This window comes from Eubalaena glacialis, chromosome 7 (genome assembly GCF_028564815.1).
Source record: "Eubalaena glacialis isolate mEubGla1 chromosome 7, mEubGla1.1.hap2.+ XY, whole genome shotgun sequence".
NCBI lineage: Eukaryota > Metazoa > Chordata > Mammalia > Artiodactyla > Balaenidae > Eubalaena > Eubalaena glacialis.
The window spans coordinates 53,663,772-53,681,117 of record NC_083722.1 but is presented as its reverse complement, the minus strand read 5'-3'; positions in this window follow the sequence as shown (position 1 = coordinate 53,681,117).

Sequence of the window (17,346 nt, the reverse complement as noted above, 5' to 3'; positions counted from 1 at the left end):
AGCTAGATGCCGAGTCATGGGCAGTGAAGGCCTTCTTTGGTTAAACCTCTAGATTGTTGCAAGTGGAAACAACTCAAGTATCTCCTTTCTAAAGCACCTGGAGGTACAAAAGAGAGAAGGAAACATCAGGGTCAAAGCTCTGTGGGCCCGTTTTCACAATAAGGCTTGAAGGGAAACTTTATTTCCCTCGTTGGGAGTAAGAGAGTTGCGGGCTCAATTCTCCCTGAGAAACACTGTAGTTGCACATGCTCCCTTCATAGCACAATTGCCTTTGTGATGCCAAGTGTGTTTCTAGGCAAGGAACTTGGAGGTTGCCATTCTTTGCTAGGTGCTCATCCTTCAGTAATCTTCAGTGACTTGGCGACCCGTTTGAACACTAGCCTCATGCTAGTCTACCTCTTCTATCATGCCACAGATTGGCTTGCAAGTGAATCCATGTAGCGTTGTTCCGTGTGGTTCTTGAGCTCTAGGAAGCATTCCAGGTCTCAGTACTGTCGGATCTGCACTAGGATGAGAAACTTTCAAGAGGACGGCTTGTGTGTTTGGGGTTCGGAGCAGTGCAGCGTTGAGAACAGCTAGATGCCGAGTGTTGGGAAGTGAAAGGCTTCTTGTGATAAACCTCTAGAATGTTGTAAGTTGAAACAACTCAAGTATCTCCCGTCTAAAGCACCGTTGAGGTACAAAATAGAGAAAGAAACAGCAGGGTCAATGCTCTGCGGGTCTTTTGTAAATAAGGCTTGAAAGGAAACTTTAGTTTCATCATTGGGATTTATAGAGTTGCGGGCTGAATTCCCCCTGAGAAACACTGTAGTTGCACATGTTCCCTTCATAGCACAATTGCCTTTGTGATGACAAGTGAGTTTCTAAGAAAGAAACTTGGAGGTTGCCATTCTTTGCTAGGTGCTCATCCTTCAGTCATCTTCAGTGAATTGGAGAACCCGTTTGACCACCAGTCTCAAGCTAACGTTCTTCTTGGATCCTGCCACAGATTGGCATGCAGCAGAATCCATGTAGAGTTATTCTGTGTGGTTCCTGAGCTCTAGGAAGCATTCCATGTCTCTTAGGACTGGCGGTCTGCACTAGGATACGAAAAGTACAAGAATGACGGCCTCTGTGTTCGAGCCTTTGTGAGCAAAGCAGCGTTAGGAACAGCTAGATGCCGAGTCATGGGCAGTGAAGGACTTCTTTGGTTAAACCTCTAGATTGTTGCAAGTGGAAACAACACACGTATCTCCTTTCTAAAGCACCTGGAGGTACAAAAGAGAGAAGGAAACATCAGGGTCAAAGCTCTGTGGGCCCTTTTCAATATAAGGCTTGAAGGGGAACTTGAGTTTCCTCATTGGGAGTAAGAGAGTTGCGGGCTCAATTCTCCCTGAAAAACACTGTAGTTGCACATGCTCCCTTCATAGCACAATTGCCTACGTGATGACAAGTGAGTTTCTAGGAAAGAAACTTGGAGGTTGCCGTTCTTTGCTAGGTGCTCATCCTTCGGTAATCTTCAGTGAATTGGAGAACCCGTTTGACCACTAGCCTCAAGCTAACGTTCTTCTTGGATCCTGCCACAGATTGGCATGCAGCAGAATCCATGTAGAGTTCTTCAGTGTGGTTCTTGAGCTCTAGGAAGCATTCCCGGTCTCTTAGTACTGTTGGATCTGCACTAGGATGAGAAACGTTCAAGAGGACGGCTTGTGTGTTAGGGGAGTTCTTAGCATTGAAGAGTTGGGAACAGCTAGAGGCCGAGTCATGGGAAGTGAAGGGCTTCTTTTGATAAACCTCTAGAATGTTGTAAGTTGAAACAACTCAGTCTCTCCCTTCGAAAGCACCTTTGAGATACAAAAGAGAGAAGGAAACTGCAGGGACAATGCTCTGCGACCCTTTTGAAAATAAGGCTTGAAAGGAAACTTTATTTTCCTCTTTGGGATTTAGAGAGTTGTGGGCTCAATTCTCCCCGAGAAACACTGTAGTTGCACATGCTCCCTTCATAGCACAATTGCCTACGTGATGACAAGTGAGTTTCTAGGCAAGAAACTTGGAGGTTGCCATTCTTTGCTAGGTGCTCATCCTTCAGTCATCTTCAGTGAATTGGAGAACCCGTTTGACAGCTAGCCTCAAGCTAACGTTCCTCTTGTATCCTGCCACAGATTGGCATGCAGCAGAATCCATGGAGCGTTCTTCGGTGTGGTTCCTGAGCTCTAGGATGCATTCCGGGTCTCTTAGTACTGGCAGTTCTGCACTAGGATGCGAAAAGTACAAGTAGGACGACCTGTGTGTTTGGGCCTTTCTGAGCAATGCAGCGTTGGGAACAGCTAGATGCCGAGTCATGGGCAGTGAAGGCCTTCTTTGGTTAAACCTCTAGATTGTTGCAAGTGGAAACAAATCAAGTATCTCCTTTCTAAAGCACCTGGAGGTACAAAAGAGAGAAGGAAACATCAGGGTCAAAGCTCTGTGGGCCCGTTTTCACAATAAGGCTTGAAGGGAAACTTTATTTCCCTCGTTGGGAGTAAGAGAGTTGCGGGCTCAATTCTCCCTGAGAAACACTGTAGTTGCACATGCTCCCTTCATAGCACAATTGCCTTTGTGATGCCAAGTGTGTTTCTAGGCAAGGAACTTGGAGGTTGCCATTCTTTGCTAGGTGCTCATCCTTCAGTAATCTTCAGTGACTTGGCGACCCGTTTGAACACTAGCCTCATGCTAGTCTACCTCTTCTATCATGCCACAGATTGGCTTGCAAGTGAATCCATGTAGCGTTGTTCCGTGTGGTTCTTGAGCTCTAGGAAGCATTCCAGGTCTCAGTACTGTCGGATCTGCACTAGGATGAGAAACTTTCAAGAGGACGGCTTGTGTGTTTGGGGTTCGGAGCAGTGCAGCGTTGAGAACAGCTAGATGCCGAGTGTTGGGAAGTGAAAGGCTTCTTGTGATAAACCTCTAGAATGTTGTAAGTTGAAACAACTCAAGTATCTCCCGTCTAAAGCACCGTTGAGGTACAAAATAGAGAAAGAAACAGCAGGGTCAATGCTCTGTGGGTCTTTTGTAAATAAGGCTTGAAAGGAAACTTTAGTTTCATCATTGGGATTTATAGAGTTGCGGGCTGAATTCCCCCTGAGAAACACTGTAGTTGCACATGTTCCCTTCATAGCACAATTGCCTTTGTGATGACAAGTGAGTTTCTAAGAAAGAAACTTGGAGGTTGCCATTCTTTGCTAGGTGCTCATCCTTCAGTCATCTTCAGTGAATTGGAGAACCCGTTTGACCACCAGTCTCAAGCTAACGTTCTTCTTGGATCCTGCCACAGATTGGCATGCAGCAGAATCCATGTAGAGTTATTCTGTGTGGTTCCTGAGCTCTAGGAAGCATTCCATGTCTCTTAGGACTGGCGGTCTGCACTAGGATACGAAAAGTACAAGAATGACGGCCTCTGTGTTCGAGCCTTTGTGAGCAAAGCAGCGTTAGGAACAGCTAGATGCCGAGTCATGGGCAGTGAAGGACTTCTTTGGTTAAACCTCTAGATTGTTGCAAGTGGAAACAACACACGTATCTCCTTTCTAAAGCACCTGGAGGTACAAAACAGAGAAGGAAACATCAGGGTCAAAGCTCTGTGGGCCCTTTTCAATATAAGGCTTGAAGGGGAACTTGAGTTTCCTCATTGGGAGTAAGAGAGTTGCGGGCTCAATTCTCCCTGAAAAACACTGTAGTTGCACATGCTCCCTTCATAGCACAATTGCCTACGTGATGACAAGTGAGTTTCTAGGAAAGAAACTTGGAGGTTGCCATTCTTTGCTAGGTGCTCATCCTTCGGTAATCTTCAGTGAATTGGAGAACCCGTTTGACCACTAGCCTCAAGCTAACGTTCTTCTTGGATCCTGCCACAGATTGGCATGCAGCAGAATCCATGTAGAGTTATTCAGTGTGGTTCTTGAGCTCTAGGAAGCATTCCCGGTCTCTTAGTACTGTTGGATCTGCACTAGGATGAGAAACGTTCAAGAGGACGGCTTGTGTGTTAGGGGAGTTCTGAGCATTGAAGAGTTGGGAACAGCTAGAGGCCGAGTCATGGGAAGTGAAGGGCTTCTTTTGATAAACCTCTAGAATGTTGTAAGTTGAAACAACTCAGTCTCTCCCTTCGAAAGCACCTTTGAGATACAAAAGAGAGAAGGAAACTGCAGGGATAATGCTCTGCGACCCTTTTGAAAATAAGGCTTGAAAGGAAACTTTATTTTCCTCTTTGGGATTTAGAGAGTTGTGGGCTCAATTCTCCCCGAGAAACACTGTAGTTGCACATGCTCCCTTCATAGCACAATTGCCTACGTGATGACAAGTGAGTTTCTAGGCAAGAAACTTGGAGGTTGCCATTCTTTGCTAGGTGCTCATCCTTCAGTCATCTTCAGTGAATTGGAGAACCCGTTTGACAGCTAGCCTCAAGCTAACGTTCCTCTTGTATCCTGCCACAGATTGGCATGCAGCAGAATCCATGGAGCGTTCTTCGGTGTGGTTCCTGAGCTCTAGGATGCATTCCGGGTCTCTTAGTACTGGCAGATCTGCACTAGGATGTGAAAAGTACAAGTAGGACGACCTGTGTGTTTGGGCCTTTCTGAGCAATGCAGCGTTGGGAACAGCTAGATGCCGAGTCATGGGCAGTGAAGGCCTTCTTTGCTTAAACCTCTAGATTGTTGCAAGTGGAAACAACTCAATATCTCCTTTCTAAAGCACCTGGAGGTACAAAAGAGAGAAGGAAACATCAGGGTCAAAGCTCTGTGGGCCCCTTTTCAAAATAAGGCTTGAAGGGAAACTTGATTTCCCTCGTTGGGAGTAAGAGAGTTGCGGGCTCAATTCTCCCTGAGAAACACTGTAGTTGCACATGCTCCCTTCATAGCACAATTGCCTTTGTGATGCCAAGTGTGTTTCTAGGCAAGGAACTTGGAGGTTGCCATTCTTTGCTAGGTGCTCATCCTTCAGTAATCTTCAGTGACTTGGCGACCCGTTTGAACACTAGCCTCATGCTAGTCTACCTCTTCTATCATGCCACAGATTGGCTTGCAAGTGAATCCATGTAGCGTTGTTCCGTGTGGTTCTTGAGCTCTAGGAAGCATTCCAGGTCTCAGTACTGTCGGATCTGCACTAGGATGAGAAACTTTCAAGAGGACGGCTTGTGTGTTTGGGGTTCGGAGCAGTGCAGCGTTGAGAACAGCTAGATGCCGAGTGTTGGGAAGTGAAAGGCTTCTTGTGATAAACCTCTAGAATGTTGTAAGTTGAAACAACTCAAGTATCTCCCGTCTAAAGCACCGTTGAGGTACAAAATAGAGAAAGAAACAGCAGGGTCAATGCTCTGCGGGTCTTTTGTAAATAAGGCTTGAAAGGAAACTTTAGTTTCATCATTGGGATTTATAGAGTTGCGGGCTGAATTCCCCCTGAGAAACACTGTAGTTGCACATGTTCCCTTCATAGCACAATTGCCTTTGTGATGACAAGTGAGTTTCTAAGAAAGAAACTTGGAGGTTGCCATTCTTTGCTAGGTGCTCATCCTTCAGTCATCTTCAGTGAATTGGAGAACCCGTTTGACCACCAGTCTCAAGCTAACGTTCTTCTTGGATCCTGACACAGATTGGCATGTAGCAGAATCCATGTAGAGTTATTCTGTGTGGTTCCTGAGCTCTAGGAAGCATTCCATGTCTCTTAGTACTGGCGGTCTGCACTAGGATACGAAAAGTACAAGAATGACGGCCTCTGTGTTCGAGCCTTTGTGAGCAAAGCAGCGTTAGGAACAGCTAGATGCCGAGTCATGGGCAGTGAAGGACTTCTTTGGTTAAACCTCTAGATTGTTGCAAGTGGAAACAACTCACGTATCTCCTTTCTAAAGCACCTGGAGGTACAAAAGAGAGAAGGAAACATCAGGGTCAAAGCTCTGTGGGCCCTTTTCAATATAAGGCTTGAAGGGGAACTTGAGTTTCCTCATTGGGAGTAAGAGAGTTGCGGGCTCAATTCTCCCTGAATAACACTGTAGTTGCACATGCTCCCTTCATAGCACAATTGCCTACGTGATGACAAGTGAGTTTCTAGGAAAGAAACTTGGAGGTTGCCATTCTTTGCTAGGTGCTCATCCTTCGGTAATCTTCAGTGAATTGGAGAACCCGTTTGACCACTAGCCTCAAGCTAACGTTCTTCTTGGATCCTGCCACAGATTGGCATGCAGCAGAATCCATGTAGAGTTCTTCAGTGTGGTTCTTGAGCTCTAGGAAGCATTCCCGGTCTCTTAGTACTGTTGGATCTGCACTAGGATGAGAAACTTTGAAGACGACGGCCTGTGTGTTAGGGGAGTTCTGAGCATTGAAGAGTTGGGAACAGCTAGAGGCCGAGTCATGGGAAGTGAAGGGCTTCTTTTGATAAACCTCTAGAATGTTGTAAGTTGAAACAACTCAGTCTCTCCCTTCGAAAGCACCTTTGAGATACAAAAGAGAGAAGGAAACTGCAGGGACAATGCTCTGCGACCCTTTTGAAAATAAGGCTTGAAAGGAAACTTTATTTTCCTCTTTGGGATTTAGAGAGTTGTGGGCTCAATTCTCCCCGAGAAACACTGTAGTTGCACATGCTCCCTTCATAGCACAATTGCCTACGTGATGACAAGTGAGTTTCTAGGCAAGAAACTTGGAGGTTGCCATTCTTTGCTAGGTGCTCATCCTTCAGTCATCTTCAGTGAATTGGAGAACCCGTTTGACAGCTAGCCTCAAGCTAACGTTCCTCTTGTATCCTGCCACAGATTGGCATGCAGCAGAATCCATGGAGCGTTCTTCGGTGTGGTTCCTGAGCTCTAGGATGCATTCCGGGTCTCTTAGTACTGGCAGTTCTGCACTAGGATGCGAAAAGTACAAGTAGGACGACCTGTGTGTTTGGGCCTTTCTGAGCAATGCAGCGTTGGGAACAGCTAGATGCCGAGTCATGGGCAGTGAAGGCCTTCTTTGGTTAAACCTCTAGATTGTTGCAAGTGGAAACAACTCAAGTATCTCCTTTCTAAAGCACCTGGAGGTACAAAAGAGAGAAGGAAACATCAGGGTCAAAGCTCTGTGGGCCCGTTTTCACAATAAGGCTTGAAGGGAAACTTTATTTCCCTCGTTGGGAGTAAGAGAGTTGCGGGCTCAATTCTCCCTGAGAAACACTGTAGTTGCACATGCTCCCTTCATAGCACAATTGCCTTTGTGATGCCAAGTGTGTTTCTAGGCAAGGAACTTGGAGGTTGCCATTCTTTGCTAGGTGCTCATCCTTCAGTAATCTTCAGTGACTTGGCGACCCGTTTGAACACTAGCCTCATGCTAGTCTACCTCTTCTATCATGCCACAGATTGGCTTGCAAGTGAATCCATGTAGCGTTGTTCCGTGTGGTTCTTGAGCTCTAGGAAGCATTCCAGGTCTCAGTACTGTCGGATCTGCACTAGGATGAGAAACTTTCAAGAGGACGGCTTGTGTGTTTGGGGTTCGGAGCAGTGCAGCGTTGAGAACAGCTAGATGCCGAGTGTTGGGAAGTGAAAGGCTTCTTGTGATAAACCTCTAGAATGTTGTAAGTTGAAACAACTCAAGTATCTCCCGTCTAAAGCACCGTTGAGGTACAAAATAGAGAAAGAAACAGCAGGGTCAATGCTCTGCGGGTCTTTTGTAAATAAGGCTTGAAAGGAAACTTTAGTTTCATCATTGGGATTTATAGAGTTGCGGGCTGAATTCCCCCTGAGAAACACTGTAGTTGCACATGTTCCCTTCATAGCACAATTGCCTTTGTGATGACAAGTGAGTTTCTAAGAAAGAAACTTGGAGGTTGCCATTCTTTGCTAGGTGCTCATCCTTCAGTCATCTTCAGTGAATTGGAGAACCCGTTTGACCACCAGTCTCAAGCTAACGTTCTTCTTGGATCCTGCCACAGATTGGCATGCAGCAGAATCCATGTAGAGTTATTCTGTGTGGTTCCTGAGCTCTAGGAAGCATTCCATGTCTCTTAGGACTGGCGGTCTGCACTAGGATACGAAAAGTACAAGAATGACGGCCTCTGTGTTCGAGCCTTTGTGAGCAAAGCAGCGTTAGGAACAGCTAGATGCCGAGTCATGGGCAGTGAAGGACTTCTTTGGTTAAACCTCTAGATTGTTGCAAGTGGAAACAACACACGTATCTCCTTTCTAAAGCACCTGGAGGTACAAAAGAGAGAAGGAAACATCAGGGTCAAAGCTCTGTGGGCCCTTTTCAATATAAGGCTTGAAGGGGAACTTGAGTTTCCTCATTGGGAGTAAGAGAGTTGCGGGCTCAATTCTCCCTGAAAAACACTGTAGTTGCACATGCTCCCTTCATAGCACAATTGCCTACGTGATGACAAGTGAGTTTCTAGGAAAGAAACTTGGAGGTTGCCGTTCTTTGCTAGGTGCTCATCCTTCGGTAATCTTCAGTGAATTGGAGAACCCGTTTGACCACTAGCCTCAAGCTAACGTTCTTCTTGGATCCTGCCACAGATTGGCATGCAGCAGAATCCATGTAGAGTTCTTCAGTGTGGTTCTTGAGCTCTAGGAAGCATTCCCGGTCTCTTAGTACTGTTGGATCTGCACTAGGATGAGAAACGTTCAAGAGGACGGCTTGTGTGTTAGGGGAGTTCTTAGCATTGAAGAGTTGGGAACAGCTAGAGGCCGAGTCATGGGAAGTGAAGGGCTTCTTTTGATAAACCTCTAGAATGTTGTAAGTTGAAACAACTCAGTCTCTCCCTTCGAAAGCACCTTTGAGATACAAAAGAGAGAAGGAAACTGCAGGGACAATGCTCTGCGACCCTTTTGAAAATAAGGCTTGAAAGGAAACTTTATTTTCCTCTTTGGGATTTAGAGAGTTGTGGGCTCAATTCTCCCCGAGAAACACTGTAGTTGCACATGCTCCCTTCATAGCACAATTGCCTACGTGATGACAAGTGAGTTTCTAGGCAAGAAACTTGGAGGTTGCCATTCTTTGCTAGGTGCTCATCCTTCAGTCATCTTCAGTGAATTGGAGAACCCGTTTGACAGCTAGCCTCAAGCTAACGTTCCTCTTGTATCCTGCCACAGATTGGCATGCAGCAGAATCCATGGAGCGTTCTTCGGTGTGGTTCCTGAGCTCTAGGATGCATTCCGGGTCTCTTAGTACTGGCAGTTCTGCACTAGGATGCGAAAAGTACAAGTAGGACGACCTGTGTGTTTGGGCCTTTCTGAGCAATGCAGCGTTGGGAACAGCTAGATGCCGAGTCATGGGCAGTGAAGGCCTTCTTTGGTTAAACCTCTAGATTGTTGCAAGTGGAAACAAATCAAGTATCTCCTTTCTAAAGCACCTGGAGGTACAAAAGAGAGAAGGAAACATCAGGGTCAAAGCTCTGTGGGCCCGTTTTCACAATAAGGCTTGAAGGGAAACTTTATTTCCCTCGTTGGGAGTAAGAGAGTTGCGGGCTCAATTCTCCCTGAGAAACACTGTAGTTGCACATGCTCCCTTCATAGCACAATTGCCTTTGTGATGCCAAGTGTGTTTCTAGGCAAGGAACTTGGAGGTTGCCATTCTTTGCTAGGTGCTCATCCTTCAGTAATCTTCAGTGACTTGGCGACCCGTTTGAACACTAGCCTCATGCTAGTCTACCTCTTCTATCATGCCACAGATTGGCTTGCAAGTGAATCCATGTAGCGTTGTTCCGTGTGGTTCTTGAGCTCTAGGAAGCATTCCAGGTCTCAGTACTGTCGGATCTGCACTAGGATGAGAAACTTTCAAGAGGACGGCTTGTGTGTTTGGGGTTCGGAGCAGTGCAGCGTTGAGAACAGCTAGATGCCGAGTGTTGGGAAGTGAAAGGCTTCTTGTGATAAACCTCTAGAATGTTGTAAGTTGAAACAACTCAAGTATCTCCCGTCTAAAGCACCGTTGAGGTACAAAATAGAGAAAGAAACAGCAGGGTCAATGCTCTGTGGGTCTTTTGTAAATAAGGCTTGAAAGGAAACTTTAGTTTCATCATTGGGATTTATAGAGTTGCGGGCTGAATTCCCCCTGAGAAACACTGTAGTTGCACATGTTCCCTTCATAGCACAATTGCCTTTGTGATGACAAGTGAGTTTCTAAGAAAGAAACTTGGAGGTTGCCATTCTTTGCTAGGTGCTCATCCTTCAGTCATCTTCAGTGAATTGGAGAACCCGTTTGACCACCAGTCTCAAGCTAACGTTCTTCTTGGATCCTGCCACAGATTGGCATGCAGCAGAATCCATGTAGAGTTATTCTGTGTGGTTCCTGAGCTCTAGGAAGCATTCCATGTCTCTTAGGACTGGCGGTCTGCACTAGGATACGAAAAGTACAAGAATGACGGCCTCTGTGTTCGAGCCTTTGTGAGCAAAGCAGCGTTAGGAACAGCTAGATGCCGAGTCATGGGCAGTGAAGGACTTCTTTGGTTAAACCTCTAGATTGTTGCAAGTGGAAACAACACACGTATCTCCTTTCTAAAGCACCTGGAGGTACAAAACAGAGAAGGAAACATCAGGGTCAAAGCTCTGTGGGCCCTTTTCAATATAAGGCTTGAAGGGGAACTTGAGTTTCCTCATTGGGAGTAAGAGAGTTGCGGGCTCAATTCTCCCTGAAAAACACTGTAGTTGCACATGCTCCCTTCATAGCACAATTGCCTACGTGATGACAAGTGAGTTTCTAGGAAAGAAACTTGGAGGTTGCCATTCTTTGCTAGGTGCTCATCCTTCGGTAATCTTCAGTGAATTGGAGAACCCGTTTGACCACTAGCCTCAAGCTAACGTTCTTCTTGGATCCTGCCACAGATTGGCATGCAGCAGAATCCATGTAGAGTTATTCAGTGTGGTTCTTGAGCTCTAGGAAGCATTCCCGGTCTCTTAGTACTGTTGGATCTGCACTAGGATGAGAAACGTTCAAGAGGACGGCTTGTGTGTTAGGGGAGTTCTGAGCATTGAAGAGTTGGGAACAGCTAGAGGCCGAGTCATGGGAAGTGAAGGGCTTCTTTTGATAAACCTCTAGAATGTTGTAAGTTGAAACAACTCAGTCTCTCCCTTCGAAAGCACCTTTGAGATACAAAAGAGAGAAGGAAACTGCAGGGATAATGCTCTGCGACCCTTTTGAAAATAAGGCTTGAAAGGAAACTTTATTTTCCTCTTTGGGATTTAGAGAGTTGTGGGCTCAATTCTCCCCGAGAAACACTGTAGTTGCACATGCTCCCTTCATAGCACAATTGCCTACGTGATGACAAGTGAGTTTCTAGGCAAGAAACTTGGAGGTTGCCATTCTTTGCTAGGTGCTCATCCTTCAGTCATCTTCAGTGAATTGGACAACCCGTTTGACAGCTAGCCTCAAGCTAACGTTCCTCTTGTATCCTGCCACAGATTGGCATGCAGCAGAATCCATGGAGCGTTCTTCGGTGTGGTTCCTGAGCTCTAGGATGCATTCCGGGTCTCTTAGTACTGGCAGATCTGCACTAGGATGTGAAAAGTACAAGTAGGACGACCTGTGTGTTTGGGCCTTTCTGAGCAATGCAGCGTTGGGAACAGCTAGATGCCGAGTCATGGGCAGTGAAGGCCTTCTTTGCTTAAACCTCTAGATTGTTGCAAGTGGAAACAACTCAATATCTCCTTTCTAAAGCACCTGGAGGTACAAAAGAGAGAAGGAAACATCAGGGTCAAAGCTCTGTGGGCCCCTTTTCAAAATAAGACTTGAAGGGAAACTTGATTTCCCTCGTTGGGAGTAAGAGAGTTGCGGGCTCAATTCTCCCTGAGAAACACTGTAGTTGCACATGCTCCCTTCATAGCACAATTGCCTTTGTGATGCCAAGTGTGTTTCTAGGCAAGGAACTTGGAGGTTGCCATTCTTTGCTAGGTGCTCATCCTTCAGTAATCTTCAGTGACTTGGCGACCCGTTTGAACACTAGCCTCATGCTAGTCTACCTCTTCTATCATGCCACAGATTGGCTTGCAAGTGAATCCATGTAGCGTTGTTCCGTGTGGTTCTTGAGCTCTAGGAAGCATTCCAGGTCTCAGTACTGTCGGATCTGCACTAGGATGAGAAACTTTCAAAAGGACGGCTTGTGTGTTTGGGGTTCGGAGCAGTGCAGCGTTGAGAACAGGTAGATGCCGAGTGTTGGGAAGTGAAAGGCTTCTTGTGATAAACCTCTAGAATGTTGTAAGTTGAAACAACTCAAGTATCTCCCGTCTAAAGCACCGTTGAGGTACAAAATAGAGAAAGAAACAGCAGGGTCAATGCTCTGCGGGTCTTTTGTAAATAAGGCTTGAAAGGAAACTTTAGTTTCATCATTGGGATTTATAGAGTTGCGGGCTGAATTCCCCCTGAGAAACACTGTAGTTGCACATGCTCCCTTCATAGCACAATTGCCTACGTGATGACAAGTGAGTTTCTAGGAAAGAAACTTGGAGGTTGCCATTCTTTGCTAGGTGCTCATCCTTCGGTAATCTTCAGTGAATTGGAGAACCCGTTTGACCACTAGCCTCAAGCTAACGTTCTTCTTGGATCCTGCCACAGATTGGCATGCAGCAGAATCCATGTAGAGTTATTCAGTGTGGTTCTTGAGCTCTAGGAAGCATTCCCGGTCTCTTAGTACTGTTGGATCTGCACTAGGATGAGAAACTTTCAAGAGGACGGCTTGTGTGTTAGGGGAGTTCTGAGCATTGAAGAGTTGGGAACAGCTAGAGGCCGAGTCATGGGAAGTGAAGGGCTTCTTTTGATAAACCTCTAGAATGTTGTAAGTTGAAACAACTCAGTCTCTCCCTTCGAAAGCACCTTTGAGATACAAAAGAGAGAAGGAAACTGCAGGGACAATGCTCTGCGACCCTTTTGAAAATAAGGCTTGAAAGGAAACTTTATTTTCCTCTTTGGGATTTAGAGAGTTGTGGGCTCAATTCTCCCCGAGAAACACTGTAGTTGAACATGCTCCCTTCATAGCACAATTGCCTACGTGATGACAAGTGAGTTTCTAGGCAAGAAACTTGGAGGTTGCCATTCTTTGCTAGGTGCTCATCCTTCAGTCATCTTCAGTGAATTGGACAACCCGTTTGACAGCTAGCCTCAAGCTAACGTTCCTCTTGTATCCTGCCACAGATTGGCATGCAGCAGAATCCATGGAGCGTTCTTCGGTGTGGTTCCTGAGCTCTAGGATGCATTCCGGGTCTCTTAGTACTGGCAGATCTGCACTAGGATGTGAAAAGTACAAGTAGGACGACCTGTGTGTTTGGGCCTTTCTGAGCAATGCAGCGTTGGGAACAGCTAGATGCCGAGTCATGGGCAGTGAAGGCCTTCTTTGCTTAAACCTCTAGATTGTTGCAAGTGGAAACAACTCAATATCTCCTTTCTAAAGCACCTGGAGGTACAAAAGAGAGAAGGAAACATCAGGGTCAAAGCTCTGTGGGCCCCTTTTCAAAATAAGACTTGAAGGGAAACTTGATTTCCCTCGTTGGGAGTAAGAGAGTTACGGGCTCAATTCTCCCTGAGAAACACTGTAGTTGCACATGCTCCCTTCATAGCACAATTGCCTTTGTGATGCCAAGTGTGTTTCTAGGCAAGGAACTTGGAGGTTGCCATTCTTTGCTAGGTGCTCATCCTTCAGTAATCTTCAGTGACTTGGCGACCCGTTTGAACACTAGCCTCATGCTAGTCTACCTCTTCTATCATGCCACAGATTGGCTTGCAAGTGAATCCATGTAGCGTTGTTCCGTGTGGTTCTTGAGCTCTAGGAAGCATTCCAGGTCTCAGTACTGTCGGATCTGCACTAGGATGAGAAACTTTCAAAAGGACGGCTTGTGTGTTTGGGGTTCGGAGCAGTGCAGCGTTGAGAACAGGTAGATGCCGAGTGTTGGGAAGTGAAAGGCTTCTTGTGATAAACCTCTAGAATGTTGTAAGTTGAAACAACTCAAGTATCTCCCGTCTAAAGCACCGTTGAGGTACAAAATAGAGAAAGAAACAGCAGGGTCAATGCTCTGCGGGTCTTTTGTAAATAAGGCTTGAAAGGAAACTTTAGTTTCATCATTGGGATTTATAGAGTTGCGGGCTGAATTCCCCCTGAGAAACACTGTAGTTGCACATGCTCCCTTCATAGCACAATTGCCTACGTGATGACAAGTGAGTTTCTAGGAAAGAAACTTGGAGGTTGCCATTCTTTGCTAGGTGCTCATCCTTCGGTAATCTTCAGTGAATTGGAGAACCCGTTTGACCACTAGCCTCAAGCTAACGTTCTTCTTGGATCCTGCCACAGATTGGCATGCAGCAGAATCCATGTAGAGTTATTCAGTGTGGTTCTTGAGCTCTAGGAAGCATTCCCGGTCTCTTAGTACTGTTGGATCTGCACTAGGATGAGAAACTTTCAAGAGGACGGCTTGTGTGTTAGGGGAGTTCTGAGCATTGAAGAGTTGGGAACAGCTAGAGGCCGAGTCATGGGAAGTGAAGGGCTTCTTTTGATAAACCTCTAGAATGTTGTAAGTTGAAACAACTCAGTCTCTCCCTTCGAAAGCACCTTTGAGATACAAAAGAGAGAAGGAAACTGCAGGGACAATGCTCTGCGACCCTTTTGAAAATAAGGCTTGAAAGGAAACTTTATTTTCCTCTTTGGGATTTAGAGAGTTGTGGGCTCAATTCTCCCCGAGAAACACTGTAGTTGAACATGCTCCCTTCATAGCACAATTGCCTACGTGATGACAAGTGAGTTTCTAGGCAAGAAACTTGGAGGTTGCCATTCTTTGCTAGGTGCTCATCCTTCAGTCATCTTCAGTGAATTGGAGAACCCGTTTGACACCTAGCCTCAAGCTAACGTTCCTCTTGTATCCTGCCACAGATTGGCATGCAACAGAATCCATGGAGCGTTCTTCGGTGTGGTTCCTGAGCTCTAGGATGCATTCCGGGTCTCTTAGTACTGGCAGTTCTGCACTAGGATGCGAAAAGTACAAGTAGGACGACCTGTGTGTTTGGGCCTTTCTGAGCAATGCAGCGTTGGGAACAGCTAGATGCCGAGTCATGGGCAGTGAAGGCCTTCTTTGGTTAAACCTCTAGATTGTTGCAAGTGGAAACAACTCAAGTATCTCCTTTCTAAAGCACCTGGAGGTACAAAAGAGAGAAGGAAACATCAGGGTCAAAGCTCTGTGGGCCCGTTTTCACAATAAGGCTTGAAGGGAAACTTTATTTCCCTCGTTGGGAGTAAGAGAGTTGCGGGCTCAATTCTCCCTGAGAAACACTGTAGTTGCACATGCTCCCTTCATAGCACAATTGCCTTTGTGATGCCAAGTGTGTTTCTAGGCAAGGAACTTGGAGGTTGCCATTCTTTGCTAGGTGCTCATCCTTCAGTAATCTTCAGTGACTTGGCGACCCGTTTGAACACTAGCCTCATGCTAGTCTACCTCTTCTATCATGCCACAGATTGGCTTGCAAGTGAATCCATGTAGCGTTGTTCCGTGTGGTTCTTGAGCTCTAGGAAGCATTCCAGGTCTCAGTACTGTCGGATCTGCACTAGGATGAGAAACTTTCAAGAGGACGGCTTGTGTGTTTGGGGTTCGGAGCAGTGCAGCGTTGAGAACAGCTAGATGCCGAGTGTTGGGAAGTGAAAGGCTTCTTGTGATAAACCTCTAGAATGTTGTAAGTTGAAACAACTCAAGTATCTCCCGTCTAAAGCACCGTTGAGGTACAAAATAGAGAAAGAAACAGCAGGGTCAATGCTCTGCGGGTCTTTTGTAAATAAGGCTTGAAAGGAAACTTTAGTTTCATCATTGGGATTTATAGAGTTGCGGGCTGAATTCCCCCTGAGAAACACTGTAGTTGCACATGTTCCCTTCATAGCACAATTGCCTTTGTGATGACAAGTGAGTTTCTAAGAAAGAAACTTGGAGGTTGCCATTCTTTGCTAGGTGCTCATCCTTCAGTCATCTTCAGTGAATTGGAGAACCCGTTTGACCACCAGTCTCAAGCTAACGTTCTTCTTGGATCCTGACACAGATTGGCATGTAGCAGAATCCATGTAGAGTTATTCTGTGTGGTTCCTGAGCTCTAGGAAGCATTCCATGTCTCTTAGTACTGGCGGTCTGCACTAGGATACGAAAAGTACAAGAATGACGGCCTCTGTGTTCGAGCCTTTGTGAGCAAAGCAGCGTTAGGAACAGCTAGATGCCGAGTCATGGGCAGTGAAGGACTTCTTTGGTTAAACCTCTAGATTGTTGCAAGTGGAAACAACTCACGTATCTCCTTTCTAAAGCACCTGGAGGTACAAAAGAGAGAAGGAAACATCAGGGTCAAAGCTCTGTGGGCCCTTTTCAATATAAGGCTTGAAGGGGAACTTGAGTTTCCTCATTGGGAGTAAGAGAGTTGCGGGCTCAATTCTCCCTGAAAAACACTGTAGTTGCACATGCTCCCTTCATAGCACAATTGCCTACGTGATGACAAGTGAGTTTCTAGGAAAGAAACTTGGAGGTTGCCATTCTTTGCTAGGTGCTCATCCTTCGGTAATCTTCAGTGAATTGGAGAACCCGTTTGACCACTAGCCTCAAGCTAACGTTCTTCTTGGATCCTGCCACAGATTGGCATGCAGCAGAATCCATGTAGAGTTCTTCAGTGTGGTTCTTGAGCTCTAGGAAGCATTCCCGGTCTCTTAGTACTGTTGGATCTGCACTAGGATGAGAAACGTTCAAGAGGACGGCTTGTGTGTTAGGGGAGTTCTGAGCATTGAAGAGTTGGGAACAGCTAGAGGCCGAGTCATGGGAAGTGAAGGGCTTCTTTTGATAAACCTCTAGAATGTTGTAAGTTGAAACAACTCAATATCTCCTTTCTAAAGCACCTGGAGGTACAAAAGAGAGAAGGAAACATCAGGGTCAAAGCTCTGTGGGCCCCTTTTCAAAATAAGACTTGAAGGGAAACTTGATTTCCCTCGTTGGGAGTAAGAGAGTTACGGGCTCAATTCTCCCTGAGAAACACTGTAGTTGCACATGCTCCCTTCATAGCACAATTGCCTTTGTGATGCCAAGTGTGTTTCTAGGCAAGGAACTTGGAGGTTGCCATTCTTTGCTAGGTGCTCATCCTTCAGTAATCTTCAGTGACTTGGCGACCCGTTTGAACACTAGCCTCATGCTAGTCTACCTCTTCTATCATGCCACAGATTGGCTTGCAAGTGAATCCATGTAGCGTTGTTCCGTGTGGTTCTTGAGCTCTAGGAAGCATTCCAGGTCTCAGTACTGTCGGATCTGCACTAGGATGAGAAACTTTCAAGAGGACGGCTTGTGTGTTTGGGGTTCGGAGCAGTGCAGCGTTGAGAACAGCTAGATGCCGAGTGTTGGGAAGTGAAAGGCTTCTTGTGATAAACCTCTAGAATGTTGTAAGTTGAAACAACTCA